The sequence below is a fragment of the Toxorhynchites rutilus genome, chromosome 2, assembly GCF_029784135.1.
Source record: "Toxorhynchites rutilus septentrionalis strain SRP chromosome 2, ASM2978413v1, whole genome shotgun sequence".
NCBI lineage: Eukaryota > Metazoa > Arthropoda > Insecta > Diptera > Culicidae > Toxorhynchites > Toxorhynchites rutilus.
The window spans coordinates 80,514,165-80,524,177 of NC_073745.1; positions in this window are offsets into that span (position 1 = coordinate 80,514,165).

Below are 10,013 nucleotides of genomic sequence, written 5' to 3' on the forward strand. Positions count from 1 at the left end.
AAAAGTCCACGCCTGTCTACGGAGAGGGTTTTTAGTAAAACATTCACGTTTATAATCAAAAAGTAATGTGTTCTTCTCTTTTTTTACAAGAATTTTTAAACTTTTCGCCCAGCCAGAGTACTCTCTATTCATCATTGAGAAGCTCGTTCGAACAGCTATATTTTGACGGAGGACTAAGTCTTTTATGCTGTACTGAGGTGCAGGTTCAAAGTTTCGAGAACTAGAGTGTGACGCTTGGAGTGCAAGCCCACTCTACACTGTTGTGTCAAATCGGTCCCAAAAAATTGTGTCGACGACGGTGCCGACATCGTGCCATTTTGCAATGATTCTGTCGACCTAACCATCGTGTTTGACAGGCAAACTTCGAGTCAACACTGTGCCAATCTGGCACCGCATCGATCGATTGCGGCACTGCTCGACCATTCTTATGGCTCGGTTTATTTTCAAGAATGTTTCAAGTTTTCAAGAAACAACAATATCTTTGCTGCTGGCGTATCCTATAATGTTCACAGTATCAGATTGTATCATCATCAGTGAAATTCCGGCGGAAGCAGATTTCTTTATTGGAATTGTTTACATCGATAGCAGCAACACCTAGCTCTGATGGTATCGACCGTTAACATCGATGAGTTTGCTTCCGAAATAAATTTAAGATAAACAAGTCTATCATACAAATCTAAATTGAAACTATTCCTACTTACGGATATTCACTTTGGATACATTTGTGATGTTCTATGCTGGCGATTCCAGTGAAATGTGCTCGTTGGTCTGATTTAATCGGCAAAACATTCACCTACTCCATTCTGACGGTTAGCACCTAGGTAATGCGGACTGAATCAAAACGGCTGTCAAAAAAGATCCAATCGAAATGTCAAAAAAGATCCAATGATCAGGAGTGTTATTGTTCTTATGATAATCAACACTATGAAAAAGGTATTGTTATCAGAGGCAAAAATAATTAAACTTATAAAATGAACAAACTACATTTTTCCATCAATTTTTAATTGACCATTGCATCTCTGTAAGAGCATCTTATATTGCAAGGTATCAGATCCTGAGAGAATATAAACAACCTACGAATAACGCTTAGTTCACTCCAAGATTTTAATATGGGAGCAAAATTCGACATTGGCGAATTTCGATACGTACATACGTAGAAAAGTGAAATGTTTTGGAGACGTTTTTTTCTAACGTCGGTGAAAACAGCTTTGTTAGTGAATCTGGCCGAATGAAATCTGCTTAATTATGATCCACTATTTCTGGTGATGAATATAACGATAAAGCAATTTGCGCTTCATGTTGATGGACGTAATCGATTTCTATAATAAGGTCCGTGAAATCGTCGACCATTTTGATCACTACAGATTAACACCCCTATTCTGTATTTCGATCGATTCGAAATATTTCGAACGACTTGATAAAATTCCATTCTGTATTCCGTTCGAGTTGTTTTTGCATTCCGTTCGATCTGTTTCTCTTCGAACATTGAATGGGCAAAACGTTCGAAATGAGGAATGCGAAATTATAACTCGAACGAAATAACGGTTTCGAACGAAATGGAAATCCGTCGGAATACAGAATAGGGCTGTAAGTCTCAATTCGGTGTAACAAGCATCGGATGTTCATACCTCGAAATCGAAGCCGTTTGCCATTTCCGGATATTCTCCTTGGTCGGAATGTAATCGAATATATTGACCACTGTATCAATATTGGTTTTATTATTACATCTGACCTTGATCCTGATAGACATGTATACTTTATGTGTTCAAAAATATACGACGTACTTCGACATCTTTGGCTAACATCTAACATGATGAGAACTGAAGTTAAAATAAGTCTTTTCAAATCGCTAGTATTACCTCATTTCTTATATGGCGTAGAGTTTATACTGAATGCTTCAATCAGAGCTTTAGATAGAGTGCGAATTGCTTTGAACTGTTGTGTCAGGTACGTTTGCAACCTTAATATATATTCCAGAGTCAGCCACCTTCAAAAGCAATTACTGGGATGTCCATTCAATGAATTTGGCTATCTAAAACAAAATATCTAAAATATATCGATATCTAAAACAAAAATTGCAAAGTTTCCGAAGCTCTAGAATGAGAAATTTTATAATCCCTCAGTTCAACACGTCGCATTATGGCAACACTCTTTTTGTCAGGGGCATAACTTATTGGAATTTCCTTCCTAATTTCGTAAAAAACAATTATTCAATCTGAAGATTTCGGCGAGATAGCATGGCTTAATGGGGAAAATCAGCAAACTATAAAAAAATCAAATTAGTAAATACATAAATTAGAAAAATAGATAATTGATGTGATTAAGGTTATGTACTATTGAATTCGAATTAATAACTGGTTGCAGTAAATTAAAAGGTTCCACCTTACACTGTAATGATTAATAAAAAAATTATAGGAGGTTGTGTTCAAGACACGACCGCATTGTTGACGTAGAACTACGCCGTGGTTTAATTCAAGTCGCTTGTTTATAACTGCAGTTATTATTTTATTATGCTACGAAAATTTTGAAATAACCATTCTACCAGTTTGGTCACCCTGAAATATTTTTTTTATTGTAGAATCATTTGACGATAATTGTTTGAACTGTTTGAATAATTTCTTGTGCTCGCAAAACAATACATGCTCGAGATAAGCGCAGCTATCACCCTTAGTGGAGAAAGTTTTGCTACTGGCAAGCGAAACCAAATCACATACAAAATTTCAGAACGACATTTACTTTCTTGGTGACTAAATAAACGAAATAAACTCTATCTGTTAATCTCCATAACCTCGAAAAGAGTAGCACTGCTTCATTATGATCAAGATTAGCGCAAATACAATCCCAGTTGGAGGCAGTTTTGCGACTGGCACGCGAGCCCAAATAAATTAATAACTTAATATAACTTATTGAATAACATGGTATTCCCCAAAAAAATTTTTGGTGCACAACCTTAACACCATAGCGTCAGATCAATACATTGATGACAGAAAACAAACAATGTAAACTGTTTGGAAAAAGACTGAATATTTGCCTCAGCAGAGATACATTACCAATACCCTAGCGTAAATACTTCCCTCCCGCTATCTCCCCCGCTTCCTGAATTTTAGTTTTTTGTATGTTTCGCGCCTGGACGCAACAATAAAGTTCAAGTAGCCAGTCTTATAAATGACGATAGTTATTATATCCTACACTATATACTTCAGTTCAACCGACTTTTTACATATCACTGGAAACTCAAAAAAAAATAGTTGTTCTATAGTAGTGAAACGTAGTGTATTGTCAGTCTAGATTAGCTTAGCTATCATCCTTTGTGGAGAGAGTTTCCCTATTGTCATGCGAAACCAAACCACTGACAAAATTCTAGAACATTGATTTTCTTGGTGAGCTGACGATAGCCTAGCTTGATGATTAATCCAAATGCATCCAAAGCTTAATACGTTGAGCTGGTTTCATCGCACCGACAATGTGGTTTTTTTGTTTAGAGAGCTTTGGTGGTCGTCTGTCTCTCTATTTTGGCCATTCGCCCAAAAGTTTTCTATCGGGCGCGGCCGGGGAATGTTGGGAAGGTTGGTGTTCTTCGCGACATAGTTTATCCCCAACCGATTCATCCTCCAGTGATCTTTTGGCATAATGGACTGATCCCAGCTTCGGCATAAAGATCACATCACCTTCCCAACTCCGGCAAGCACTTCGTATTATATATCTCCCCGTCCACCATATGACTCGAAAGAAGAGCGGCTTGGACATTCCCTTCACGTCTGTCAGAGAAGGACCTTATTCGAGAACATGATGTGAATTATATATTCGACGTCATCGCTGGGGAACGTAAAGTACCCGGTCCCCTGCCATTCGTTGAATTCTAGCATCAAGTACGTCTCGTCTTTCATTATGAGTACGAAAAGAAGTTTTTCACTTCTTTCGCCGGAATCATTTTTATTGTAGACTTAATAAACGTAAGATTTGAAGAAAATCTGTTCCTATAAATTATCTTTCATCGTTATCCGAAATTAGTCCATTTTTTTGATTGCATACGTTAAAACTAAAATCGATGAAAAATGAATTGGAGTTTTCGAGCATTCCATTCGGTAATTTGAAGAAAATTGTAGAATTTTAATCGTGCTTGCCAGGCGTAAATGCTCTAATTGAGCGAGTGATTTTCGGGCGTAAACAAAATATAAACCACCGAAAAATCACAACTGAGTGCCGATACTCAGAAATAAATAATACTGATCAGTTTAGACACGCTAAACTATGGTTTATGTTCACATAACGTATATACATAATGTTTTGTTTTTTGTGTCCCGCGTTAGACCTCTGACCATCTGGTCACTTTATCTATAAGGAATCATATCATGAACATGAACATAAAATTGAATCAATGTAACAGTGTGAAATGTTGTGTTACATGCTGTGGAAAATCATTCAACAGTAAATCATATTAGATTGTAATTGAGGCCATATTACATCATATAAAGAATTTGGCATATCAAAATCCGCGATGTCGCATGAACAGTGTCGACGTGTGGTGATGATATAGTGATTTAGGGAGGCAAATTAAACTCTACAGGATTAGCAAGTCCAAAGCAGCTTTAAATTGGTAAAATTTTAATGAAAATTTTTACTCCATGTTATTTGATTACTCAAAACACCTAGCACCTGAACTTTACATGATCATTTCTATATAAATGTCAAGACATTTCCACTAAAATACAATAGATGACCAGGAATGACGTATCCTAATGCATCTTTTTCGTATTATATGAACGAGTCTTAACTACTCTAGAATTAAACTTCAGATATCCGTGCAAGATAGATGTTGCTTATCATTGAAACAACCGGAGTTCCCATCGGAACGAATTTTCTCAACCTTCACCACCAATCATTTCAAATATTTATACCACCTCCCACTAAAAGTCAATTAAATGATTCCTATTTTTAGAAACAAAAATGTTGTCAAATGGAGGTTGGTGGGGTTTACAAGAAAAACCTCACGAACATTTTCCGCGGTTCGTTTTTTTTGTTTGTTTGTCGTGAATCGTATATACGTATGGCAAAAGTTGTTCTAGATGTGTAATTGTAAGTGTAAGTCATCCAAATTAAATCGCAAACAATTGTCATGTATGTATATCACCTTCACTTTTGCATGTATATGCCAGTTAGGTGCATCATATACCACCCAAAATATGGGATATATGATGCTGTAAATACACTACCCAGCAAACATTAAATCGTATAATTTTGCACGTGCCAAGTCTTACAAGAAATCCGAATAAATCATAATCGCATATAATATCAATCAAAGTATGTATCGTGTATATTTGAAATCGCATAAAATGTAAAAACTCGATATCATATATCATTATCAAATTAAGTCGCAATTCGGTATAATAAACATCAATTTTATGATGTACATTGTCGTAAAATATATTTATTCCGCATCATATGCGTATATTACGCTGATGCAGTTTGTGTGTCGTATAAGCGTATAATTTAAATCGATTCAGTACTGTAGTAAATCGTGTTGCATGCTGAAGAAAATCATGAAACAGTAAATCATATTAGATCCTAATAAAGAACATATCACATCATATTGAAATGTCAGTGAAATTCTCATGCACTCGAAAGTTTTAACCGCTGTTGAATTAAATTTCAGATAGCCGCGCGAGATAGCTGGTGGATGATAATCCAAACGACCGGAGTTCGAACTCACATCGGAGCAGTTTTCACCAAACATCAATCTGTGCCATTTTAAACATTCATATTCCACTCCCAACACAAGTCAATCAAACAATTATTATTTCTACAAACATAAATACTCATATATAAAAATGGCGATTCGTGAGGCTATAATAAACATTTCAAGAAAATATTTTGCGCCATTTGTTTTTTTTATATGTCTGTAATAAATAGTATATGAATATGGCAAAAGTCGTATTTGGTGCTTTGACAATTCTCGCGTAACTTTTGAAAAGGTCCTATGTAACATTCACATCAACTCGAGAAAAACGGAGTTGAAGATCGGAATATTGTTCCGCGAATTGTTTTAAAAGGAATCGATCTTTATCACTACTTTTACCACTAGCAGTCAATAATAACTCTGAAAAACCAATCGTAACTGTTGTCATGTGATTTTAGTTAGAAATTCAAGCCTTCGAGCGAAAAATGTTACATTGGACGTTTTGACTGCCCTCTTTGTACATTTGACAAATAACGTTGCACGGTGAGAATCTGAAAATAACTACTAAACAACGATCCAAATACTTGCACTTCGTGCTAAAAGCAGATCATTATTGTTATAACTCGTTGAATTGAACTAAAAACGATATCAACACCCGAAAATAAAAAAAACTCAAAATGACCGAAGTGCGATTTCGTGTTGTATTGGTTGCTTTGTTACTTCGGGTGTATCGAGCGTCAGAGGAAAGTGGTGTCCGAAGTAACAGTCGAGTGCTTAAAATTCGAATCTGTTCATTGGTCATTTTTTGTATCGGCGATAAAAAGGTGAAAAGGATAGATACTTGAACGATTGTTTTCTCAATGCATTAAATGATTGATAACTAATAGTGTGCATCCATTAACTCGATTCGTTTACATTTGTTACTTAGGACGTTTTCAAAAGTTACGCGAGAATTCATGAATATATTCATATTAGATCGCAATTCAATTCAACATATCGCTATTATAGCCGGTCAAAGTTGCATATTCATCCAAACAAATTCGGTAAGCATTTGCCATGTATGTATATGGCCTCCACTTTTGCATGCATATGCCAGTTAGGCGCATTATATGCCAACCAAATTTTAGGGCATATGATGTTATATATACGCTTGTTATGCGATTTAATGTTTGCTGGGCTGAACCATGGCCGATGAAAAGATGTATATCAGCGTGTTATTTTACCTTTTCGTGGCTTTGGTGGTCGTCTGTCTCTCTATTTTGGCCATTCGCCCAAAAGTTTTCTATCGGGCGCGGCCGGGGAATGTTGGGAAGGTTGGTGTTTTTCGCGACATAGTTTATCTTCAACCGATTCATCCTCCAGTGATCTTTTGGCATAATGGACTGATCCCAGCTTCGGCATAAAGACCACATCACCTTCCCAACTCCGGCAAGCACTTCGTATTATATATCTCCCCGTTCACCATATGACTCGAAAGAAGAGCGGCTTGGACATTCCCTTCACGTCTGTCAGAGAAGGACCTTCTTCATCATATAAAGAATTTGGCATATCAAAATCCGCGATGTCGCATGAACAGTGTCGACGTGTGGTGATGATATAGTGATTTAGGGAGGCAAATTAAACTCTACAGGATTAGCAAGTCCAAAGCAGCTTTAAATTGGTAAAATTTTAAAGAAAATTTTTACTCCATGTTATTTGATTACTCAAAACACCTAGCACCTGAACTTTACATGATCATTTCTGTATAAATGTCAAGACATTTCCACTAAAATACAATAGATGACCAGGAATGACGTATCCTAATGCATCTTTTTCGTATTATATGAACGAGTCTTAACTACTCTAGAATTAAACTTCAGATATCCGTGCGAGATAGATGTTGCTTATCATTGAAACAACCGGAGTTCCCATCGGAACGAATTTTCTCAACCTTCATCACCAATCATTTCAAATATTTATACCACCTCCCACTAAAAGTCAATCAATGATTCCTATTTTTAGAAATAAAAATGTTGTCAAATGGAGGTTGGTGGGGTTTACAAGAAAAGCCTCACGAACATTTTCCGCGGTTCGTTTTTTTTTGTTTGTTTGTCGTAAATCGTATATACGTATGGCAAAAGTCGTTCTAGGTGTGTAAGTGTAAGTGTAAGTCATCCAAATTAAATCGCAAACAATTGTCATGTATGTATATCACCTTCACTTTTGCATGTATATGCCAGTTAGGTGCATCATATACCACCCAAAATATGGGATATATGATGCTGTAAATACACTGGTTATACGATTTGATGTTTGCTGGGGATACCTAGCAAACGAGGGGGCGAGGGGGGCGTTCCGACCACGCTCAAGTGACGGAAACAACTCCGAGATTTGCGACAGATCGACTTGCCGGATTCATGCCCGGTTGCTCGATGATGCACCAGATTTTTTCACTGCGACAGATTCTCCAAATGGGCCGCGATTATCATGTCCCTACGCACCACATCTTCGTCGATTACAAGGCCACATATGATACAATCGACCGACGACAGCTGTAGAGAATCATGGACGAACACGGTTTTCCCCGAAAGATGATAAGACTGATTCTGACAACGATGAACGGAGTGTGGTGCAGTGTTTGGATCTCAAGGGATCTGTCGGAATCGTTTGAGACTCTCAGGGGACTTCGACAAGGCGATTGACTCTCCTGTCTGCTCTTCAACGTGGCGCCGGAAGGTGTTATGCGGATAGCGGGCTTCAACATGCGGGCCACGATTTTCAACAAGTCTAGTCAGCTTACCTGACTGACACGAAGCAAGGCTGATTGGGCTTGGGATCAATACGTCTAAGGTCGAGGACATAGTAAATGCGATGCGGTGCGATGCGTTGCGATGTGGAGCGATTAATTGGAGCTCATCGCGTGCTATGACATACTGATCGCTTTAGTCGCGCGTTTTTTGATGTTTTATTCCATTCCTTTCTACATGTAAACAACCCAGCAAAAGGATGCCAGATATGATAACATGTCTTCATTTTCTAAACAGTTGAATTGTGAGATCGTTTTTATCTGTGAACATTGTAATTCGAAAGCCCTTAACGTAACGTTTTCATTATATGCATTATGTAAATTAGAATAAAGTTATATCATTTATCAAACAAAACGAGAATAATAAGTTAACAACTTAATTTTTATTTTCTTTCGATTATGAAGATATTCATGAAAATCGTCTGGCAACCATCACTTGCGTTCACTCGCGGCAAAACACTCTCCACACACAGTTTCACCGCATTGAAATCGCGTTCACTATGTCTGGTCAGGGCGGTTTGCATTTGATTTCCACATTCGTGAACAAAAGAGGTTTCCCGTAAACGAGCCCACGCCCGTGTTGTGATCGATGGCGACGAGCTCGAGGTGGTAGAGGAATTTGTCTATCTTGGCACGTTGATAACAACTGACAACAACAACAGCCGTGAAATTCGAAGACGCATAGTCAATGGAAGTCGTGCCTACTATGGGCTCTGCAAATCCTTGAGGTCCAACAAACTCCGACTCCGTACGAAGTGTGCCATGTATGAATCCCTAATTCGACCGGTTGTTCTCTATGGGCATGAAGCATGGACGATGCTTGAAGAGGACTCAAAAGCGCTTGGTGTATTCGAACACCGAGTGCTCAGAATAATATACAGTGGTGTACAGGGAAATGGAGCATGGCGAAGGAGAATGAGCCACGAGCTGGCGCAACTCTACGGCGAACCAAGCATCTAGAAAGTCGTCAAGGCTGAACTAGTACGATGGGCAGGACATGGTGCAAGATTGCCGGACAGCAGCCCTGCAAAGATGGTGTACGCATCGATTCCACTAGGAACAACAAGGAGAGGAGCCCAGCGAGCGGGGTGATTGGATCAGGTGGAGCAAGACTTGGCAAGAATCGGTGCGGCCGGGAGCTGGAGAACTGCAGGCATGAACCGAGTACATTGGCGGAACAATGTTGTGAATCAAATCCAATCTCATCTAGGAATGTAGCATCGTTGTAAATAAAAAAAAATAAACATCAGAATCAAATGTAGGAGTTCAAATCTTGTTGAGAAAGCAAGACAGAACAATTTGAACCTAAGTGGAGAACATTATTTTGGTGAGAACCCAGTGAGAAATTTTTTGTAACGTTAGCTCTACTGTTCACTCGTTTTTCGTAGTTTCAACTCATCGTTGGAAGAGAAAAAAGAGAGAGAGAAATATAAAGAGAGCGAAGGGGAAGGAGAGAAGGAAAGAGAGAGAAAGAGAGAAAGAAAATAGAGAGATATACGGAAAACCAAAAAATACAAAGTTTCTAGTGGTTATATTGTATTTTTTACGGTT